The sequence below is a fragment of the Oncorhynchus gorbuscha genome, linkage group LG18 (genome assembly GCF_021184085.1).
Source record: "Oncorhynchus gorbuscha isolate QuinsamMale2020 ecotype Even-year linkage group LG18, OgorEven_v1.0, whole genome shotgun sequence".
In the NCBI taxonomy this organism is placed as follows: Eukaryota; Metazoa; Chordata; class Actinopteri; order Salmoniformes; family Salmonidae; genus Oncorhynchus; species Oncorhynchus gorbuscha.
The window spans coordinates 24967723-24992241 of NC_060190.1; the positions used below are offsets into that span (position 1 = coordinate 24967723).

At 49.9% G+C, this 24519-nt stretch overlaps 1 protein-coding gene across 3 annotated transcripts in view; it reads right to left on the reverse strand.

Moving 5' to 3' along the window:
• The window catches only part of LOC124003403 (plexin-A1-like), a 328475-nt gene that overhangs the window by 280728 nt on the left and 23228 nt on the right, over positions 1-24519 (reverse strand). The window lies entirely within an intron of this gene.

Here is a 24519-nt window from a genome sequence, read left to right on the forward strand (position 1 = left end):
ATTTACAATAACGTCCTACCCAGGCCAAACCCGGATGACTCTGGGCAAGTTGTGCGCAGCACTATGGGGCCTCCCAATCACGACCAGTTGTGATACAGCCTGGAATCAAAAAAGTGCCTTACACCGCTGCGCCACTCAGGAGCCCCTAAATATATGCTTCCATCCAAACCAAAACAACCTCTAAATTGTCTGAACCAAAGTTCCCGGGCCCATTTGGCTATTCCCAGTGTGGGAGTGGGATTGACTGAATTTTTAATTCTTCTAAATTAAGTGACAAGTGCCAGCACCCCCTCCGCTTCCATACCTTCCGAGAGTTGGATTCCCTTGGCACGGATGGATGGGGGGGTTGATGGGAGAGGAGGGACGGGGGGGTGGGGGATTGATGGGAGAGGAGGGATTGATGGGGGGGATTGATGGGAGAGGAGGGACGGGGGGGAGGGGGATTGATGGGAGAGGAGGGACGGGGGTTGATGGGGGATTGATGGGAGAGGAGGGATGGGGGACGGACGGGGGGTGAGTGGGAGAGGGACGGGGGGGGATTGGGAGAGGGACGGGGGCCGATTGATGGGAGAGGGACGGGGGCCGATTGATGGGAGAGGGACGATTGATGGGAGAGGGACGGGGCCGATTGATGGGAGAGGGACGGGGGGAGAGGAGGGACGGGGGGGTTTGATTGATGATGAGAGGAGGGACGGGGGGGTTGATGTGAGAGGAGGGACGGGGGTTGATGTGAGAGGAGGGACGGGGGGTTTGATGTGAGAGGAGGGACGGGGGGGGGGGGTTTGATGTGAGAGGAGGGACGGGGGGGTTTGATGTTTGAGAGGAGGGACGGGGGGGGGTTTGATGTGAGGGAGGGACGGGGAGGTTTTGGGATGATGAGAGGAGGGACGGGGGTTTGATGGGAGAGGAGGGACGGGGGGGTTTGATGGGAGAGGAGGGACGGGGAGGTTTTATGTGAGAGGAGGGACGGGGGGGGGATTGATGGGAGAGGAGGGGACGGGGGGATTTGATGGGAGAGGAGGGACGGGGGGGATTTGATGGGAGAGGAGGGACGGGGGGGGGTTGATGTGAGAGGAGGGGGACGGGGGGGGGATTGATTTGATGTGAGAGGAGGGACGGGGGGTTTGATGGGAGAGGAGGGACGGGGGCGATTGATGGAGGAGAGGAGGGGGACGGGGGGATAGGGAGAGGAGGGACGGGGTGGGGGATTGATGGGAGAGGAGGGATTGATGGAGAGGGGGGACGGGGATTGATGGGAGAGGAGGGACGGACGGGGGTTGATGTGAGAGGGAGGGACGGGGGGTTTGATGGGAGAGGAGGGACGGGGGGATTTTTGATGGGAGAGGAGGGACGGGGGGTTTGATGGGAGAGGAGGGACGGGGGGTTTGAGGTTTGATGGGAGAGGAGGGACGGGGGGTTGATGGGAGAGGAGGGACAGGGGGGAGGGACGGGGAGGTTTGATGGGAGAGAAGGGAGAGGAGGGACAGGGGGGTTGATGGGAGAGAAGGGACAGGGGGTTTGATGGAAGAGGGACGGGGGTTTGATGGGAGAGGGGGGGTTTGATGGGAGAGGAGGTACGGGGGTTTGATGGGAGAGGAGGTACGGGGGGTTTGATGGGAGAGGAGGTACGGGGGTTTGATGGGAGAGGAGGTACGGGGGTTTGATGGGAGAGGAGGTACGGGGAGGTTGATGGGAGAAGAGGTACGGGGGGGGTTTGATGGGAGAGGAGGAATGGGGGGTTTAATTGACGGGAGGTGAAAGTAATGGAAAAATACTTTTTTCCCTTGTGGGTGACTTCTAGTGCCAATGATAGCAGAGAGTTTGAGTTGGCCCATCTCAGCGCTGCTTGAAAGACCAATCATGAGACCAATCATGTTCCGGCGATACCGGGACATTAGTTTTCCTGTAAATGCTGATTACGCAAAATGTGTGCGGCAACTCTGAGGCCCGGCTTAATTTCACCTAGACTATGAAAGTGTCGGCAGAGGGTTATTTTATGACCGAACCGAATTGGGAAAGATGAGACGATGGAGGGAGGGACAAAGAGCGGTGAGGGAGGGAGGGAGGGAGGGACGAAAGCCGTGGGAGGGGGGGGGGGACAAAAACATGAGATATAACAAAAATCTAAACATGAAAAATGAAGAGAAAGAGGGAAGGAATAATAAGTCAATTCTTTCCTCCCTTATCTTGGGTTTTCCTCCGGAGAGTGATTTCAGGAGTTGGCCTGTGTGTCAATTAGTCCCCAAGAACGCATTGAGGTAGTACGGTCAGTTAACAAATGACTGTGTCCATGTGTGCGCATTGGAGGGAGATTTAGGGGGGAAAGTGTTTTGGTTCGGAAAAATGCACACAATCAGACAGCCCTAAAAGCTAGCCGGTGGAATTGCAAACCATAGCTCTGGTAGCAGCGAGGTTCAGGGGAGTTTGTGTCATCCAATTTCCACAAATGAAAGCCTGGACAGGATGAATATGCTGTGGAAAGAGAGAGGAGTCGAGAGAGAGGGGGCGAGAGAGAGGAGTCGAGAGAGAGGGGGCGAGAGAGAGGAGTCGAGAGAAAGGGACAGAGAAAGGGCGAGCGAGAGAGACAGGGGGGGGCGAGTGAGAGAGACGGGGGGGGCGAGCGAGAGAGACAGGGGGGGGGGCGAGCGAGAGAGACGGGGGGCGAGCGAGAGAGACGGGGGGGGCGAGCGAGAGAGACGGGGGGCGAGCGAGCGAGAGAGACGGGGGGGGACGGACGGGCGAGCGAGAGACGGGGGGACGAGCGAGAGAGACGGGGGACGAGCGAGAGAGACGGGGGGACGAGCGAGAGAAACGGGGGACGAGCGAGAGAGACGGGGGGACGAGCGAGAGAGACGGGGGGGCGAGCGAGAGAGACGGGGGGGAGCGAGAGAGACGGGGGGGCGAGCGAGAGAGACGGGGGGGGCGAGCGAGAGAGACGGGGGGCGAGCGAGAGAGACGGGGGGCGAGCGAGAGAGACGGGGGGGACGAGCGAGAGAGACGGGGGGACGAGCGAGAGAGACGGGGGGACGAGCGAGAGAGACGGGGGGGACGAGCGAGAGAGACGGGGGGGACGAGCGAGAGAGACGGGGGGACGAGCGAGAGAGACGGGGGGGACGAGCGAGAGAGACGGGGGGACGAGCGAGAGACGGGGGGACGAGCGAGAGAGACGGGGGGACGAGCGAGAGAGACGGGGGGGACGAGCGAGAGAGACGGGGGGACGAGCGAGAGAGACGGGGATGGAGAGCGAGAGAGACGGGGGGACGAGCGAGAGAGACGGGGGACGAGCGAGAGACGGGGGGACGAGCGAGAGAGACGGGGGACGAGCGAGAGAGACGGGGGGACGAGCGAGAGAGACGGGGGGGACGAGCGAGAGACGGGGGGACGAGCGAGAGAGACGGGGGGACGAGCGAGAGAGACGGGGGGACGAGCGAGAGAGACGGGGGGACGGAGAGACGGGGGGACGACGAGAGACGACGGGGGGGACGAGCGAGAGAGACGGGGGGCGAGCGAGAGAGACGGGGGGCGAGCGAGAGAGACGGGGGGCGAGCGAGAGAGACGGGGGGGGGACGAGAGAGAGACGGGGGGAGCGAGCGAGAGAGACGGGGGGGAGCGAGAGAGACGGGACGAGCGAGAGACGGGGGGGGCGAGCGAGAGAGACGGGGGGCGAGCGAGAGAGACGGGGGGCGAGCGAGAGAGACGGGGGGGGCGAGCGAGAGAGACGGGGACGAGCGAGAGGGGGGGCGAGCGAGACGGGGGACGAGCGAGAGAGACGGGGGGGACGAGCGAGAGAGACGGGGGGGACGAGCGAGAGAGACGGGGGGCGAGCGAGAGAGACGGGGGGGGCGAGCGAGAGAGACGGGGGGCAGCTGCTTTCCTGACAAAATGCGAGAGACGGGGGAGCGAGCGAGAGAGACGGGGAGCGAGCGAGAGAGACGGGGGGCGAGCGAGAGAGACGGGGGGACGAGCGAGAGAGACGGGGGGACGAGCGAGAGAGACAGGGGGGACGAGCGAGAGAGACGGGGGGACGAGCGAGAGAGACAGGGGGGACGAGCGAGAGAGACAGGGGGGACGAGTCAGAGGACAGGGGACAGACGAGTCAGGGGGACGAGTGAGAGAGACAGGGGGGACGAGTGAGAGAGACAGGGGGGACGAGTGAGAGAGACAGGGGGGACGAGTGAGAGAGACAGGGGGACGAGTGAGAGAGACAGGGGGACGAGTGAGAGAGACAGGGGGACGAGTGAGAGAGACAGGGGGACGAGTGAGAGAGACAGGGGGACGAGTGAGAGAGACAGGGGGGGGCGAGTGAGAGAGACAGGGGGGGGACGAGTGAGAGAGACAGGGGGGGGGCGAGTGAGAGAGACAGGGGGGGACGAGTGAGAGAGACAGGGGGGACGAGTGAGAGAGACAGGGGGACGAGTGAGAGAGACAGGGGGACGAGTGAGAGAGACAGGGGGACGAGTGAGAGAGACAGGGGCGGGGGCGAGTGAGAGAGACAGGGGCGGGGGCGAGTGAGAGAGACAGGGGCGGGGGCGAGTGAGAGAGACAGGGGCGGGGGCGAGTGAGAGAGACAGGGGCGGGGGCGAGTGAGAGAGACAGGGGGCGAGTGAGAGAGAGAGAGGAGGGGGCGAGAGAGACGGGGGGACGAGCGAGAGAGAGAGAGGGGGGACGAGCGAGAGAGACAGGGGGGACGAGTCAGGGGGACGAGTCAGGGGGACGAGTGAGAGAGACAGGGGGGACGAGTGAGAGAGACAGGGGGGACGAGTGAGAGAGACAGGGGGGGGGGACGAGTGAGAGAGACAGGGGGACGAGTGAGAGAGACAGGGGGGACGAGTGAGAGAGACAGGGGGGACGAGTGAGAGAGACAGGGGGACGAGTGAGAGAGACAGGGGGGGGACGAGTGAGAGAGACAGGGGGGACGAGTGAGAGAGACAGGGGGACGAGTGAGAGAGACAGGGGGGACGAGTGAGAGAGACAGGGGGACGAGTGAGAGAGACAGGGGGGACGAGTGAGAGAGACAGGGGCGGGGGCGAGTGAGAGAGACAGGGGCGGGGGACAAGGACATCCCAGCCGGCCAAAATATCCTCTCCTTATCTGGACGGCGCTGGGCCAATTGTGCGCCACTTCATGGGTCTAGAACTCTGGTCTGTAGTGACGCCTCTAGCACTGCGATGGCAATGCCTTACACCACTGTGCCACAAGGGAAGCACAAATCAAAATCCCATTTAAATAAAATAATATGGGTCCAAGCACAGAACCTTGTGGGACACCAAATTCATCTTTGGAATGTTTCCGATGATGTCACTCAACTGTACAAATTAATACCACTCAAAAGATTTTTAACCAGTGAAGAAGGCCAACCAAGTCACAATTTTTCCAGTGACTGGACACTGAATGACTGAACACAGCGCTAGTGTGAAGCATCATTAAGCCTCCCATCAGTTCTCTTATCTCACCCTTTACCGGCTCTGTTCATTTCCCTCTCTCCCTCTACCCATCTTCCTCTATCCTCTCTGTCCATCTCGCTCTCTCATACATTCTCTTCTACCCCCTGTCTTTCTCCCGCTACCCCCCCCCCCCTCTGTCTGTATCTCTCCCCCACTGATTCTCTCCACCTCACCTTCACCAAGGATTTGTCCAGGAAGGCGCAGTCAGATATTCTGAACTACGAGGGCTTATTTCATCTCATCGTACTTGTGTGTGATCTATGCATGGGGGTATTTTAGATGTGAGCAGGATTTATGTGACCGCACATTCAGCAGTATTTCCACCTCAACAGCTGCAGTGAGTTCCAGCTCTGAGTTTCCGGCGCCTCAGCGTGAACTGTGGAACTTGTTGCCACTGTTTGAATGTGCCCGTCTTTTGTATGTTTGTGTTGGTTACCGTTTATCTTACGTGAACAACAACATTGCACCCTAGTCGGCGAGTTATTACATTAGGCACAAACTAAACCGACCCGTTTCGGGCCCCACGCGGTGCTTTCCCTGACGTGAACTTCATCCAAGTCCTCCAGAACGTCAGCTGTTCGGCCCACAAACTGGATCATAATGGAACGCAGCCTCACGCTCATGGAGTGCCGTTAGAAAATGCCAGTGTCTTGATTCACCCTCCTATTACCTTCTCTCGTCTCGTTCTCTCCCCGTGCCCATAGATGAGCTCCACTGGCTCGGACACCCAGAGCGCTCGCTAAGAAGGCTCGCGGCTCCACGAGACACACTGCTGCTCCCAACTTCTCCCGAACACGGACTGTCGTAAACCTGGCCATAGCCATTTTAAATCACGCTAAGATAGGGGAGGGGAAATAGCCGCTCCAAGGGAGGGGGGAGGGGGCATTAAAAGGAATCGCTGCCGCCTTTTATTCAGTCGTAAATGTTTCCTTCCTTTGACTTCATATTTTTAAGAGCCCGGCCTGCGTTGATAGCTGCGTTCGTTCTCCACTGGCCAAATGGTTAGTGCATCGAGGGGTGAGATTAATGGCTCGCTTGTACTGGGATAGGTCAGGGGTTGTTTATACAATAATAGGCAACAGCCAAATATTTCAGCAAATAAGGGAAAGCCTAATATCACCAGTAGAGATGAGGAATGCCTAGATAACGTGTTGAATTTGGTCTAGAACTTGAGGAAATAGCCCTAAATGGCTCGATTACTCCACTCATTGACTAAACAAAACAGTAGTGTCTCCTTTAGCGTTGGGCGATGTCAACCTTTGTACTGTCGTGACTAAGTACCCATAAAACATTGTGATAAGATGGCTTCGGCCCCTATTAGCCAAACAAAAACAAGTTTGAAAATAAAATGTATATAATATATATAAACGAACGCAACGGGAGAGATGTGGGGAATGGTGACAACATATATAAGAGTCCCAATTTTTTTTAGTAGCGCCTCTCTCTCGCTCTCCGTGTTGACTTGTGCCATGAGCGAGGTGCGTGCGCCGATGTGCAAGACAGACTATCATGGCTGTGCGTCATGTGATGTGTTGTGTGACGGGCTGTCCCCAGAACTGGATAACTATTCAATGATTAACCTTCCTCTCTTATCAGGCCTAGGCTTCTATCTATGTAGCAGGGTTTCAGTTAACCAAGTGAAAAACAATTAAGCCAATAAAGTGTTTTGGGGGATGTGGTTTAGGCCTACTGGTTGTATGAATGTGGGATCTGTTGTCCCACAACTGTCCCAGAGTCTGTTTGGGATATAGGCTATTTATTTCCCGCACAGAACGACAAGTTGATCAATAGAATAGGGGAACCTTTCTACTATGGGGGATAGTAGAAAACATAGGCTAGTGGTTTTGCCTTTCGTTACTAGTCCTGCTGGCTGAGGAAACGTGCTTGTAAGCAGTTGTAGCATGTGGGTTTGACGTTCAGGGAAGCACATTTTTCCCATTAAAAAAAGTAATTAATTAAATTGCCTTTATAATACAGCATTCCATGCATCCTCGCATTTGTAGACTTACGTGAGATAGCCTACCATTCCTAATGTGATGATTAGACGGTCATAATCTCGTCTAATAATATCTCAATCACTTTTTGCAAAAAAAGACAATGCAGCACAGTGGCTTAGTGTAGACCTAGGCTATAGGCCAAATCAGATTGCCATTTGAGAAGAAATGTAGGCAATAGCCATTTGTTTTCCAAACTGTTTTCCCCCAACTGTATTTTTAAATATTGCCATACGCCTGGCTGAGTCTCTGCTTTTCACCGACAGTCACAACTCAACAATCTATTTGGCATTTGCTGCACCCTCTGCCCAAATTGTGGGCCCTTCCAACTGTAAACTACACAATTTAAAACAATCCACAGTTTACTTTTTAAAAGCTAATGATCCTCTGTGGCCAAATCATGCCCTTTTCGTGTAGTACCCTATTATTATATATATATATATATTTTCCTGTATAGATGGGAGTAAGCTAATTAGATTACATCATTTTGGCCATTCAATTCACGTCAGGGAAAGCTTCCCTTAGACTTAGAATTGATAGGCTGCGCGTTCCTAACATCTTCAAATTGCTCATTGGAATTCGCTAAGACTGACGCATTCGCTAAGACTGGTGTTGCATTCGAGTTTCATGGTCTGTTAAGATGAATTACCACTCTGTCCTTCTGAGAACTGTGGGTGGGTGCCCTAATCGGCCTACGGTACCAATGCTTATGGATCTGGTGTTGTGCCGAAAAATATGACATTATCTTGCCTGCCGAACCCCCCCCACCCCAACCCCACCCTTCTAATTGCCTTAAATTTGTGGCACGAGTCAAATACTTTCTACAGAACAAACTTCGTCAGGATAGGCAACCAAAATGAAGAATGAATGTGTGTGTGTTATATTAAAACAGAGGAGGGTGTCAAATGTAAGCAAGCGATAAACATTTCAGAGCAGCTACTAGTCGAATAAGACATGGGAGAGATGACTAATTTTGGCAAAGAGATTTCATTTATAAACCAATACACTTGCAATAAATCGCCAACCCGAAAACTGTAGCCATTACTAGTGCCTCTCCCCCGTGATCAAACCGCTGTACATTGTTTTTGAATGAAACGCAGCCTAACACGATCAGAAATCTCAACTAGCAAGCAAGTCGCAGCAATGAAGAACTGAGTGCGTTCACGAAGCTCCTCCGACATTGAGAGAGAGCAAATCTTAATATTGCCAAATCATTGTCTCCTCCCCATTAGCTCATCCACTAGATCACACACTCTGATCAGAACAGCAAAATGGCCCTGCCCAGCACTGACAGCACACATTATCTGGCTGCATTCACAATGGGTTCGCATTACCGTGTTTTTATGGAGGCGTTTACACGGGCAGCCCTATTTTGATCTTTCAACCAATTATTGGAGGATTGGTCAAATGAACCAATAAAGAGGCAATAATAAATGCAACTTGCGCTGCCTGAGTAAATGCAGACTTTCTCCTTAATGCTTTGACTCAGTGTTTTAATGTCGTTTTAGATCGGTGCCACAACCAGACAGCCCTCCGTCCATGAAGACTGTGTATGCCATACGACTGAGGGTGTGTGCAGTCTACTATGACTGAATGCTCATCTGAATAAATACTTTCACCAAGCTAGTTAGGCATGTAGCTTTTTTTGGGGGGGGCTCTGTTTGGAGCAACTGAATATTCAGAGGGAGAGAGGGAGAGGGATGGAGGGAGAAATGGAGCTCAGTGGGAGGAGAAACAGACTGAGAGGCCTATGAGCTCAGGCAGTTTCCTGCCTTTCCACTACTCATCAGCACATATTCCCAGTCAAGCGCGTCGCACAGCGCTGCACGCTCCAATGCCTTGCTATAGAGGGGAAGCGGGGATGAAAGAGGGAGAGAGAGAGAGAGAGAGAGAGATGGGGGCATAGGAGAGTGGTAGCCTAAACTGAGGGAGGGGGGGGTAGAGGAACATTTGTTTTAAAGAGCGAGACAGAACATGGGCGGGAAAGAGAGTGAACGAGACAGAAGGAAGGTGAGACAAGCTAGACATACCTTTTAGAGGTAACCAGTGAGGCAGAAAGAGTAAGATGGTGATAAGAGGAGAGCGGTTTGTGCATCAGGGGCCAACTGACTATCGTGGTCAGGCAAGGTTTAGGAAACTTTCAAACAATACTTGTTTGTAAGAGCGCTTCATCTTTCCAATGTCAAAAAAAAAAAACTTGAACCGGACAAATTATGTGCATGTTCGATCAACTCGGTTTGAACCCTGGTCGTCTACATTTCACAATACTGCTGAGCTAAAGCCTAGACATTAGCTTTGGGGACTAACAGGCATAGTTTCTCTGAACCAGCTGTGATGCTACAGATGCATTGGCACTAGTTTGGGCCACACCGCTCCACTGGTTTGAGTGGTCCCAAGTGGCAGGCGGGCCAGGCCGCAGAACGAGTAACAACGCCCATTGTGAGTCATCAGACGGCGGGAAAAGGAGGGGAGGGTTGAGCGGTTGACAAAAGAAAAAGGACACAAAGAGAGACAAATTCATTAGTATTTGCTTTCAGACACATTCTTTCAACGCCAAACACGGGGTAATTAATAATGTTGAGCCGAGTGTAAACAAAATGTCAGTGTGCGTGTTTCATTGGATAATGGCGACAGAGAGAAAGAAGACAAAGAAGAGCGAGAGACACATTGAAAAGAAAGAAACGTGCCCACAAATGAGGAAAACAGATAAGGGGGGGGGGGGGGCAGAACGGTGAGTGACAGGAATGCAGAAGTTAAGGAGGAGGAGGAGTAGTAAAAGAGGGAGAGAAGAGAGATCCCATCTATGCACCTCTACAGAATAGGAGCGAGGGAGAGCTGGTACAGAGAAACCAGAGGCTTCAATTGAAATATCCCGGGATGTCCAAATGGATACCCTTTATCTAGAACCAGACCCGATCCTCTGCCATATAGGAAAGGGAAATTAGGGCAGCTCTAGTCATTACATTTCTACCTGCTATTTTCTCAACACCACGGTGAATAAGCTTCTTCCACTTTGCATATCCAGCCCAGAGCAGCAGTGGAGGGCACATTTATCACCCAAACAGCCAAGGCAAATGACCTGCCATGTTTCCCCAATAGCCCAAGGGACTAGCCCACCCGGCAGCCGCCAATCATTTCCACTATACCTTCCCATATTTCGCAGCGCTTGAGAAGAGATTGGAAAATATGACAGCATTATTTGTGCCTGCGTTTCGGTGCAGTTAACAGCTGCCGATAGCCGTTAATGTTGCTTCAAATGCCTCTCAGCTCTAAGTGCTAAAGTAGACGGCGTTAGTAGCAACAAGGGAAACGCCGGATGCAACGATGATGGAGAACAGAACAAGGATGAAAGGCTATATATGCATCCATTTGTTGCCTTTCTCGTATCGCTGCTTTCATAGGCTGTTGACAGCGATTGATGACATTTAAAACCGGGTTATAAATGTTATGAGGCCGCATTTGACTTGCGCTGCCTTGATACTGTACCTCAGACAGGGTTGGGGAGCAAAGGATTACATGTAATACGATTATAGATACTTTTGAAAGACGAGAAGATTACTTGAAGGATTACTTTTAAATTCAGAAAAGATGTTGCGGGGGGGATGCTTCCTTGTTCCCTCAATGACATTCAAATCAGCATTGAAAAAAAAGATGCACGTTTAACTTTGACTTTGTTCCACCTGAGCGAGTCTGAGCACAAGTCAGAGACCACTATGATGACACATCTGATGTGTTTGATGGATCGCGGGGCGGGGGGGGGGGGGGGAGGGAAATAGGCTTTTGTAAGTTACAGTCCAAGCTGCGTCTTCCAATGGTGTGACTGCAGTCGACATCCGAAGATTATCCAACTTGAATGATCGCTTGGCGGTAAGGATGACAGCAGTGGTGTCGTCTACGGCGGTACGGACATCACTTATTTTTGATATCTAAACTCGCCAACAAAAATAAGGAAACGTCCCTTTTTCAGGACCCCGTCTCAAAGAAAATGAATAAAAATCCAAATAACTTAAATTGTAAAGGGTTTAAACTCTATTTCATTGAACAAGAATGGGAAACAAACCATTAATGAACATGTACCTGTGGAGCAGTCCATATGACACTAACAGGTGGTAGGCAATTAAGGTCACAGTTATGAAAACTTAGGACACTAAAAGGAGGCATTTGTGAAAAGCACAAAAAGAAAGATGCCCAGGGTCAAGGGGGCATGCAGATGTGGCCAGGGCAATAAATGGCCATGTCCGTACTGTGAGACGCCTAAGACAGCTTTACAGGGAGGCAGGATGGACAGCTGATCGTCCTGGCAGCGGCAGACAATGTGCAAGAACATAACCGGCGCAGGATCGGTACATCACACCTATGGGACAGGTACAGGATGGCAACAACAAATGCCCGAGTTACACCAGGAACCCACAATCCCTCCATCAGTGCTCAGACTGTACGCAATAGGCTTAGAGAGGCTAGACTGAGGGCTTGTAGGCCTGTTGTAAGGCAGGCCTCGCCAGACATCACCGGTAACAACGTCGCCTATGGGCACAAACCCACAGTCGCTGGACCAGACAGGGCTTGCAAAAAAAAATGCTCTTCACTGACGAGTCGCAATTTTATCTCACCAGGGGTGATGACAGATTTGCGTTTTTCATCAAAGAAATGAGCATTACACTGAGGCCTGTACTCTGGAGCGGGATCGATTTGGAGGTGGAGGGTCCGTCATGGTCTGGGGAGGTGTGTCACAGCATCACCGGACTGAGCTTGTCATCGTAGCAGGCAATCTCAATGCAGCGTGTCACAGGGAAGACATCCTCCTCCCTCATGTGGTACCCTTCCTGCAGGCTCATCCTGACATGAACATCGAGCATGACAGTTCCACTAGCTATACTGCTAGTTCTGTGCTTGATTTCCTGCAAGACAGAAATGTCAGTGTTCTGCCATGGCCAGCGAAGAGCCTGGATCCCAATCCCATTGAGCACATCTGGGACCTGTTGGATCAGAAGGTGAGGGCTAAGGCCATTCCCCCCAGAAATGTCTGGGAACTTGCAGGTGACTTAGTGGAACAGTGGGGTAACATCTCACAATAATTGTCTAATCTGGTGCAGTCCATGAGGAGATGCACTGCAGTACTTAATGCAGCTGGTGGCCACACCAGATACTGACTGTTACTTGACCCCCCCCCCCTTGTTCAGGGGCACATTATTCAATTTCTGTTAGTCACATGTCTGTAGAACCTGTTCAGTTTATGTCTCAGTTGTTGAATCTTGTTGTGTTCATACACATATTTACACATGTTAATTTTGCTGAAAATAAACACTGTTGACAGTGAGAGGATGTTTCTTTTTTTGGTCAGTTTACATTGCGCATTGATGTGAATCACACTGCTGCGCTCTCATTTAGCTATTTGCGCCTTACAGATTGTGGTTGCTGTGGATGGCTGTTCTCAAATCTAAATGTGTATTTGAACTCAATAAAATGGTTGAATTCAAGAAGTTTAAGCTGGCAATCAATGTTTTTAAACTAATGGACAGCCAGTGAAAAATGCGCTCTTGTAATAGCTGCATAGTGTGGGTCCCTACCTATGGAATAAAAGTGAGGCTTTTATTGCTCAATCTAATTCATGCTGATAAAAATATAAATCCATAGGCCTAATGAACACATGCTCAAACTTGCGTGCTTTGATAGATGTAAAGGGGGAAATCTGTAGCTGCTACATCCATTACTGGACTTCTAACTTATACACATACACACAGCACTACTCATTCCAGGGTTTCTTTATTTTTACAAATTTCTACATTGTAGAATAATAGTGGGGACATCAAACATACTATGACATAACATATATGGAATCAAGTAGTAACCAAATAAGTGTTAAATCAAAATATATATAGACTTACAGCTGTAATTGCAGCAAAGGTTGGTGCTAGAAAGTATTAACTTAAGGGGGCTGAATAATTTTGCACGCCCAATTTTTCAGTTTTTGATTTGTTAAAAAAAAGTTTGAAATATCCAATAAATGTCGTTCCACTTCATGATTGTGTCCGACTGGTTGTTGATTCTTCACAAAAAAATACAGTTTTATATCTTTATGTTTGAAGCCTGAAATGTGGAAAAAGGTTGCAAAGTTCAAGGGAGCCGAATACTTTCGCAAGGCACTGTATATATATATATTTTATACTCTTCAAAGTAGCCACCCTTTGCCTCGGTGACAGCTTTGCACACTCTTGACATTCTCTCAACCAACTTCATGAGGTAGTCACCTGGAATGCATTTCAATTGACAGGTGTGCCTTGTTAAAAGTTCATTTGTGATGGCCTCTCAGGTGGCGCAGTGGTTAAGGGCGCTGTATTGCAGCGCCAGCTGTGCCATCAGAGTCCCTGGGTTTGCACCCAGGCTCTGTCGTAACCGGCTGCGACCGGGTGGTCTGTGGGGCGACGCACAATTGGCCTAGCGTCGTCCGGGTTAGGGAGGGCTTGGTCGGTAGGGATGTCCTTGTCTCATCGCGCACCAGCGAATCCTGTGGCTGGCCGGGCGCAGTGAGCGCTAACCTAGGTTGCCAGGTGCACGGTGTACCCTCCGACACATTGGTGCGGCTGGCTTCCGGGTTGGATGCGCGCTGTGTTAAGAAGCAGTACGGCTGGTTGGGTTGTGTATCGGAGGATGCACGACTTTCAACCTTCGTCTCTCCCGAGCTCATACGGGAGTTGTAGCAATGAGACAAGATAGTAGCTACTACAACAATTGGATACCATGAAATTGGGGAGAAAAGGGGGTAAAATAAAAAATATTTATTTCCTTCTTAATGTGTTTGAGCCAATCAGCTGTGTTGTGGCAAGGTAGGGTTGGTACACAGAAAATGGTGTTATACCAAATAGGGCTATGTCCATATTATGGCAAGAACAACTCAGTCAATCATTACTTTAAGACGAAGGTCATCCGGAGAATTTTAATAACTTTGAAAAAATGTTCAAGTGCGGTCGCAAAAGCCATCAAGCGGTATGATGAAACTCACTCTCATGAGGACCGCCACAGGAAAGAAAGACCCAGAGTTACCTCTGCTGCAGAGGACAAGTTCATTAGAGTTAACTGCACCTAAGATTGCAGCACATATAAATGCTTCAGAGTTCAAGTAACAGACATCTCAACATAAACTGTTCAAAGGAGATTGCGTGAATCAGGCCTCATGGTCGAATTGCTGAAAAGAAACCACTACTGAAGAACACCAATAAGAAGAGACTTGCTTGAGCCAAGAAACATGAGCAATGGACATTAGACCGGTGGAAATGTGTCCTTTGGTCTGATGAGTCAGACCAACCACTGTGTCTTTGTGAGACACAGGGGAGGTGAACAGATGATCTCCACATGTGGTTCCCACCGTGAAGCATGGAGGAGGAGGTGTGATGGTGTGCTCTGCTGGGGACACGGTCAGTGATTTATCTCGAATTCAAGGCACACTTAACCAGCATAGCTACCTACCACAGTGGGACTATCATTTTCTTTTCAACAGGACAATGACCCAACACACCACAAGGCTGTGTAAGGGCTATTTGACCAAGGAGAGTTATGGAGTGCTGGATGAGATGACCTGGTCTCCACAATCACCCGGTTTGGGATGAGTTGGACCGTAGAGTGAAGGAGAAGCAGTCAACAAGTGCTCAGCATATGTTGGAACGCCTTCAAGACGGTTGGGAAAAGCATTCCAGGTGAAGCTGGTTGAGAGAATGCCAAGAGTGTGCAAAGCTCCCATCAAGGCAAAGGGTGGCTACTTTGAAGAATCTCAAAAAGAACATGTGGATTTGTAGAAAATAGTAAAAATAAAGAAAAATCCCTTGAATGGGTAGGTGGGTCCAACGTTTCACTGTATATCAATTGATTCTTCAAGAATATAACTTATAAAATGCCTCATGAGCTTAGTTCAACTGTCACACTCCATGATAACTCAAAATATAAGCTTGTTTTTCCTCCAATGTTTGTAAACAATGGAAATGGAAACAAACACTGTATAGCCTCATAAAATGGTTAAAGCAATATTTTGTTTATATCATGTTGGGTCAGTCCTTGCGTCGATGGCTCTGTCTATTAATCGGAGTGGTTACATTGCTCCTGGCCCATCCCGCAACGTTTTACCAAAACAGAGGCGGGGAGGCCGTTTTGTTATTGCTTCATCTGTGGATTTGCCCTTTAACCTGTTAAGTCTACCCCCTACTTTTCCGAACATTCTGTTAAAAATTGCGCAACATTTCAGCGTCCTGCTACTCATGCCAGGAATATAGTATATGCATATGATTAGTATGTGTGGATAGAAAACACTGACGTTTCTAAAACTGGTTAAATCGATGCTGTGACTATAACAGAACGTGTGTCTCATCGAAAAGCAGAAGAAAAACTGATCACTGAAAACTGGAAAATATATCAATGCGTCCCTTGCATGGATTGTCTATTAGAAAGCAAATTAAATGGGGCTGAGATTGCAAGTCCTACAGCTTCCACAGGATGTCGCCAGTCTTGTCATTTGCCTGCACTTTGTTTCTTGGCCAAACGAGTAAGAGAGAGCACATTCCTTCCGGTCTCCGACAGGATGTTTTGGATGAGAAATTTCCGGACATGATTTCAAGACGTGGAGCTATTGAATACACATCGCCCCGTGATCAATTTGATAGATTATTAACGTTAACTAATACCTAAAGTTGGATTACAAAAGTATTTCGAAGTGTTTTGTGAAAGTTTATCGTGGACTTTTTAATTTTTAAAAATGACGTTGCGTTTTAAAAAGCTGTTTTTTCCTTGATCACACACTTTCCATAGATCGATATTTAGGGTATATATATGGACCGATTTAATCGGAAAAAATACCCAATAGTGATGTTTATGGGACATCTAGGAGTGCCAACAAAAAAGTCAAAGGTAATGAATGTTTTATATTTTATTTCTGTGTTTTGTGTAGCGCCGGCTATCCTAATTATTTTGTTTACGTCCCCTTCAGGTATTTCGGGGTGTTGCATGCTATCAGATAATAGCTTCTCATGCTTTCGCCAAAAAGCATTTTAAAAATCTGACTTGTTGGCTGGATTCACAACGAGTGTAGCTTTAATTCAGTACCCTGCATGTGTGTTTTAATGAACGTTTGAGTTTTAACGAGTGCTATTAGCATTTAGCGTAGCACATTTGCATTTCCAGATGGCTAGATGGGACGCTTGCGTGTCAGGTCGACTTAAGGTTTTAAACAGCTGCATATTATCAAGATATCAAAGTGTCGCCAACAAAAAGGTAAACAATAGGCACATAGCAAATGCAGCAGGTGGCATTTATTTTTCACATGTAAATAGCACTTTTCAGTAGTGCTCAAAGCATGCCATTCCATGAGTGCAGCAATAATTTTTCAACTTGAATCAATGAGTCCAGTCAGTCCTCCATGACAAAATCATAACAGAGTAGGGCTGGCGAATAAGTCCTTAGTTTTGGGGTTATGCTCAGGTAAACATTTTGGCTAATCTATACTTCCATATTTCCGAGTCCTATTCTTGAAAACACATCCATAGAATTATGTCATGGCTTTTGAAGCTTCTGATAGGCTAATTGACATAATTAGAGTTAATTGGAGGTTTAACTGTGGATTTATTTCAAGGCCTACCTTCAAACTCAGTGCCTCTTTACTTGACATCATAGGAAAATCAAAATACCCCAGCAAAAAAATTGTAGACCTCCACAAGTCTGGTGATACTTGGGAGCAATTTCCAAGTGCCTGAAGGTACCACGTTCATCTGTACAAACAATAGTACGCAAGTATAAACACCATGGGACCACGCAGCAGTCACACCGCCCAAGAATGAGACACGTTCTGTCTCCTAGAGATGAACGTACTTTGTTGCAAAAAGTGCAAATCAATCCCAGAACAGCGGCAAAATACCTTGTTAAGGTACTGGAGGAAACGGGTACAAAAGTATCCATATCCACAGTAAAACGAGTCCTATATCGACATAACCTGAAAGGCCACTCAGCCAGGAAGAAGCCACTGCTCCAAAACCGACCACGAAAAAGCCAGACTACGGTTTGCAACTGGTGAGCTCATGCTATGACAAACACCTGTGATATGTGGCAAGCATCTGAGCTCAGCCCACAGTGCTTTTGGGACAGGAAGTCCACCGACGTCGGTCTCTCCGCTCACTGCCTCTCATTCTTCAAATCACAAGTCTTGAGCTCAAGTTAACATCTGATTTGAGATGACGTTCTGAATAACAAAACAAACCGGTGGGAAGATTTCCAGTTCAGTCGTCCAATAGAAAGGCGCATCTTCCCAACCCAATGGGGCACCCTGCACACACAGCGCTGTAAAGACCGCGCTCCTTTGACCTTTAGAGACGGGATCATTCCATTACTCCCGGCTTCGTGTATGTTCACCAGCAATTACGAAGGGCTAATGAATAACCAGGATGAGACAAAGTGATGGCACATTCCCCCAGGTTTGCGGAAAAGGCTGCATTAGCATTTCCAACGCAAACGCTAGTGTTAATTGAAATGCAGATATTGCCGTCGTCTGGCAGCATACGAGACGAGTATTCCTATTTTCTGTACCCCCCCCTACCCCCCCACCCAGCGTGAATGTGGGTAAGAATTCATTTGCACTTCTTCTAAAAATAAATGCAGTTGATTGGTAAAACGCTTTGGGGTATGAAATCATTCGCCAAGGAACTAGAAGCAGTAGTATTGAGGGAGACAAATAGCAAGATCCAGACCAACTTGATTCACATCAAATGATTGAAAGCTCAAGCCACAAGGCCAATTATAGTCTTATGTTGTAGCTTTGTGGTGCCAACTGTCTCATGTGTGTTGCGTTAAACTCAACAACAGCTCATACACATAAGTGTGTGGTCATGCACATAGAAATCGGGGTTACTGTGTTGTTTGGTTGGCCAGTGTCTGCATTAGCAGTGTGTGTGTGCCAGGGTTGGGCTCCACTCATCATTTTGGAATCGACTCCCATTCAACTCGAGTTGGCCACACCCCCACAGGAAGATCAATATGAATTTGAGTGAGAGGAAGTAGAATTCAATTCAGTGCAATTCAAAGAAATGTCACCCAGTAATAGAACCCCGCTCTCTCCTCTCTCCCCCTCTCCTCTCCCCCATCCATCCCCCTCCCTCTCCCCCATCCATCCCCCCTCCTCATCCCCATCCCTCCTCTCCTCCCATCCCCATCCATCTCCTCTCTCCTCCCATCCCTCCTCTCTCCTCCCATCCCTCCTCTCTCCTCCCATCCCTCCTCCCATCCCTCCTCTCTCCTCCCATCCCTCCTCTCTCCTCCCCCATCCCTCCCTCTCTCCTCCCATCCCTCCTCTCTCCTCCCATCCCTCCTCCCTCCTCCCATCCCTCCTCCCATCCCATCCCTCCTCTCTCCTCCCATCCCTCCTCCCATCCCTCCTCCCATCCTCCTCTCTCCTCCCATCCCTCCTCCCATCCCTCCTCTCATCCCTCCTCTGCCTCCCCCATCCCTCCTCCCTCCTCCCATCCCTCCTCTCTCCCCCATCCCTCCTCCCATCCCTCCTCTCTCCTCCCATCCCTCCCCTCTCCTCCCATCTCTCCTCCCATCCCTCCTCTCATCTCTCCTCTCATCTCTCCTCTCATCTCTCCTCTCATCTCTCCTCCCATCCCTCCTCCCATCCCTCCCATCCCATCCCTCCTCCCATCCCTCCTCCCATCTCTCCTCCCATCCCTCCTCCCATCTCTCCTCCCATCCCCCCCATCCCCATCCCTCCTCCCATCCCTCCTCTCATCCCTCCTCCCATCCCTCCCCTCTCCTCCCAGCTCTCCCAGCTCTCCTCCCATCTCTCCTCCCATCCCTCCCATCCCTCCTCTCTCCTCCCATCCCTCCTCTCTCCTCCCATCCCTCCTCCCTCCTCCCATCCCTCCTCCCATCTCTCCTCCCATCCCTCCTCTCTCCTCCCATCCCTCCTCCCATCTCTCCTCCCATCCCTCCTCTCTCCTCCCATCTCTCCTCCCATCCCTCCTCTCTCCTCCCATCCCTCCTCTCTCCTCCCATCCCTCCTCCCATCTCTCCTCCCATCCCTCCTCCCATCTCTCCTCCCATCCCTCCTCCCATCCCTCCTCTCTCCTCCCATCCCTCCCCTCTCCTCCCATCTCTCCTCCCATCCCTCCTCCCATCTCTCCTCCCATCCCTCCCCTCTCCTCTCATCTCTCCTCCCATCCCTCCTCCCATCCCTCCTCTCTCCTCCCATCCCTCCTCTCCTCCCATCCCTCCTCTCTCCTCCCATCCCTCCTCCCCTCCCATCCCTCCTCTCTCCTCCCATCCCTCCTCCCATCTCTCCTCCCATCCCTCCTCCCATCTCTCCTCCCATCCCTCCTCCCATCCCTCCCTCCTCTCTCCTCCCATCCCTCCTCCCCTCTCCTCCCATCCCTCCCCTCTCCTCCCATCCCTCCCCTCTCCTCCCATCTCTCCCCTCTCCTCCCATCTCTCCCTCTCCTCCCATCTCTCCTCCCAGCTCTCCTCCCAGCTCTCCTCCCAGCTCTCCTCCCATCTCTCCTCTCTCCTCCCATCCCTCCTCTCTCCTCCCATCCCTCCTCTCTCCTCCCATCCCTCCTCCCATCTCTCCTCCCATCCCTCCTCTCTCCTCCCATCTCTCCTCCCATCTCTCCTCTCATCTCTCCTCTCATCTCTCCTCTCTCTCCCATCCCTCCTCTCTCCTCCCATCCCTCCTCCCATCTCTCCTCCCATCTCTCCTCCCATCTCTCCCCCATCTCTCCTCCCATCCCTCCTCCCATCCCATCTCTCCTCCCATCCCTCCTCCCATCCCTCCTCTCTCCTCCCATCCCTCCTCCCATCCCTCCCCCTCTCCTCCCATCCCTCCCTCTCCTCCCATCCCTCCTCCCATCCCTCCTCCCATCTCTCCTCCCATCTCTCCTCCCATCCCTCCCCTCTCCTCCCATCTCCTCCCATCCCTCCCCTCCCTCCCATCTCTCCCCTCTCCTCCCCTCTCCTCCCATCTCTCCCCCATCTCTCCTCCCATCTCTCCTCCCAGCTCTCCTCCCATCTCTCCTCCCATCTCTCCTCCCATCCCTCCTCACATCCCTCCTCTCTCCTCCCATCCCTCCTCTCCTCCTCTCCTCCCATCCCTCCTCCCCATCTCTCCTCCCATCTCTCCTCCCTCTCCTCCCATCTCTCCTCCCCTCTCCTCCCATCTCTCCCCTCTCCTCCCATCTCTCCTCCCATCCTCCTCTCCTCTCTCCTCCCATCCCTCCTCTCTCCTCCCATCCCTCCTCCCATCCCTCCTCCCATCCCTCCTCTCATCTCTCCTCCCATCCCTCCTCCCATCTCTCCTCCCATCTCTCCTCCCATCTCTCTCCATCTCTCCTCCCATCTCTCCTCCCATCTCTCCTCCCATCTCTCCTCCCATCTCTCCTCCCATCTCTCCTCCCATCTCTCCTCCCATCCCTCCTCCCATCCCTCCTCCCATCCCTCCTCCCATCCCTCCTCCCATCCCTCCTCATCCCTCCTCTCTCCTCCCATCCCTCCTCTCTCCTCCCATCCCTCCTCTCTCCTCCCATCCCTCCCATCTCTCCTCCCTCCTCCCATCCCTCCTCTCTCCTCCCATCCCTCCTCTCTCTCGCCCTCCATGCCTCTTCCCTCCCCCCCTCCAAAATTGTCATAATTATGTAAAATTCTGGCAAATTAAATTAGGGTCTTTGTTAGGAAGAAATGGTCTTCACACAGTTCGCAACGAGCCAGGCGGCCCAAACTGCTGCATATACCCAGACTCTGCTTGCACAGAACGCAAGAGAAGTGACACAATTTCCCAAGTTAATATTGCCTGCTAACATGAATCTCTCAACTAAATATGCAGGTTTAAAAAATATATACTTCTGATTTTAAGGCATTGGTGTTTATGGTTAGGTACATTGGTGCAACAGTGCTTTTTTTGCAAATGCGCTTGTTAAATCATCACCCGTTTGGCGAAGTTGGCTGTGATTCGATGATAAATTAACAGGCAACACATTGATTATTTGCAATGCAGGACAAGCTAGTTAAACTAGTAATATCACCAACTATGTGTAGTTAACTAGTGATTATGTGATGATTGATTGTTTTTGTATAAGTTTAATGCCAGCTAGCAACTTAACTTGGCTCTTTGCTGCCCTCACGTAACAGGTGGTCAGCCTGCCACGCAGTCTCCTCGTGAAGTACAATGTAATCGGCATCCAAAAATGCAGATTACCGATTGTTCTGAAAACATGAAAATCGGCCCCAATTAAATCAGCCATGCCGATTAATTGGTCGACCACTATTTCATTTGCTGCTTTTCCTTCACTCTCTCTCTCCATCCATCTCGCTCTCTCTCTCTCTCTCTGTCGGTCTGGCTGGAGAGTGGAGCGTCTGGGTAAAATGTGGTTGTGATTAACCGGGCAGCCAGAGCTGAAATGAACTATTCCAGCTATGTTTTTTTTACTGGGCCTCTGGAGAGATTGTCAGCCTAACCACCCCATGTACAAGCTTCTCACCACCAGTACTACCAACGCCACGTAGGGTTAGGCAGTGTTTCGAGTTTCATACCGTTTCTGTACCATACCGGGATATAGGGAATTACCAGAAGTGCACACAAGGGGCACAATTTTAAACAATGACACAGTACCAGTCAAAAATTTGTACACCTGCTCATTCAAGGGTTTTTCTTTATTTTTACTATTTTCTACATTGAAGAATAGTGTAGACATCAAAACTATGAACTAACACATATGGAATTATGCAGTAACCCCCCAAAAAAGTGTTAAACAAATCAAAATATAATTTTAGATTCTTAAGTAGCCAACCTTCGCTTTGATGAAAGCTTTGAACACTCTTGGCATTCTCTCAACCACCTTGACCTGGAATGCTTTTCCAACAGTCTTGAAGGAGTTCCCACATATGCTGAGCACTTCATATGCTGCTTTTCCTTCCTTCTGCGGTCCAACTCATGACAAACCATCTCAGTTGGGTTGAGGTCGGGTGATTGTGGAGGACAGGTCATCTGATGCAGCACTCCATCACTCTCCTTGGTCAAATAGCCCTTACACAGCCTGGAGGTGTTTTGGATCATTGTCCTGTTGAAAACAAAATGATAGTCCCACTAAGCACAAACCAGATGGGATGGCTTATTGCTGCAGAATGCAGTGGTAGCCATGCTGGGTAAGTGTGCCTTGAATTCTAAATAAATCACATACAGTGTCACCAGCAAAACACACCATCCCACCTCGTCCTCCATGCTTCACGGTGGGAACCACACGTGGATATCATCCATTCACCTCCTCTGCGTCTCACAAAGACACGGTGGTTGGAACCAAAAAAAGAGAAATCGCAAATTCATCCGACCTTGGCCCAAGCAAGTCTCTTCTCATTGGTGTCCTTTAGTAGTTTTTTTTTTTGCAGCAATTCGACCATGAAGGCCTGATTCATGCAGTCTCTTAACAGTTGATGTTGAGATGTGTCTTACTTGAATTCTGAAGCATTTATTTAGGCTGCAATTTCTGAGGCTGGCAACTAATGAATTCATCCTCTGCAACAGAGGTAACTCTGGGTCTGTCTTTCCTGTGGCGGTCCTCATGAGAGCCAGTTTCATCATAGCACTCAATGTTTTATGCGACTGCACTTGAAGAAACTTTCAAAGTTATTGACATTTTTCCGATTGACTGACCTACATGTCTTAAAGTAATGATGGACTGTCATTTCTCTACTTATTTGAGCTGTTCTTGGCGTAATATGGACTTGGTCTTTTACCAAATAGGGCTATCTTCTGTATACCACCTCTACCTTCTTACAACACAACTGATTCGCTCGAAAAAAATCCACAAACTTTTAACTAGGCACAAGTGCTAATTGAAACATATTCCAGGTGACTACCTCATGAAGCTGGTTGAGAGAATGCCAAAAGTGTGCAAAGCTGTCATTAAAGCAAACGATGACTGCTTTTAAGAATCTCAAATACATACAACTTTTTTGGTCACAAATTGATTCCATGTGCTATTTCATAGTTTCGATGTCTTCACTATTATAGTACAAATAAAGAAAAACCCTGGAATGAGTCGGTGTGTCCAAACGTTTGACTGTTACTATATATATTTATTTATTTATTTATTTTTGACACACAAAACAATTCAGACAACAGGGATCTTTATCTAAGAGGGGATGGAATGTCTCTGCTGTAACCAATAAGCCCGAGCTTGGCATCTAGCCACTGAGCTAGCAAGCCACATGCATAGCTGGATCCATGCCCTGGATGAAATGTATTTGCCATCTTAGATTTCTTATAGTTACACTTAACTTACAGTAATTAGCAGTGGCGTAACACACACACACACTACCTTTAAGGATTTCAAAAAGATATTGTTTATACCGTATACTGTGCCATCTCCAAAGACTACCGCTATGCTCAAAAAAGAAGAAGGAAGCCGCAGCAGAGGTCTTCACGACTGGAGATACACTTTTATCCCACGTGTAAAAGAAGGCTAGACAGAAAGAAGGAAAGGAAGAGCGAGAAGGAGAACGGTGGAAAGTGTGTGTGATGTCTGGGGGGGGGACATACCATTGTTCCTTGTGATATATAAAGCTGTGCCAGGTGCTAAGACTGCAGACACACCCTTTACGACACTCAAAACACACACCCTGACCCAACGGGGCTCGGGAACGCTCCACCTTACGAACAACCCAGTGAAACTCGAATCTTGACATTTTTTAATTAATGTTTGAAGTCACAGTTGCTTTCCTCCCCTACAGAACATTACCCATGTGAAACCCCCCCACCCCAAAAAAAAAACTTTCTGGACAAGAAATCTTTTAGTCATAGCTGTGGGATGACATTTCTCTTAATTTGATCATAAAATTATGAGAAAACACATTTTGTACTTGGCAGTGGCAGCAGAGAACACATTAACTCCTTCCCATCTCTCAACGGAAACAGGACAGTTACACCCACAGAGACAGACGAGAGAGAGAGAGAGACAGACGAGAGAGAGAGAGAGACAGAGAGAGACAGACGAGAGAGAGAGACAGAGACAGACGAGAGAGAGAGAGAGACAGACGAGAGAGACAGAGACGAGAGACAGACGAGA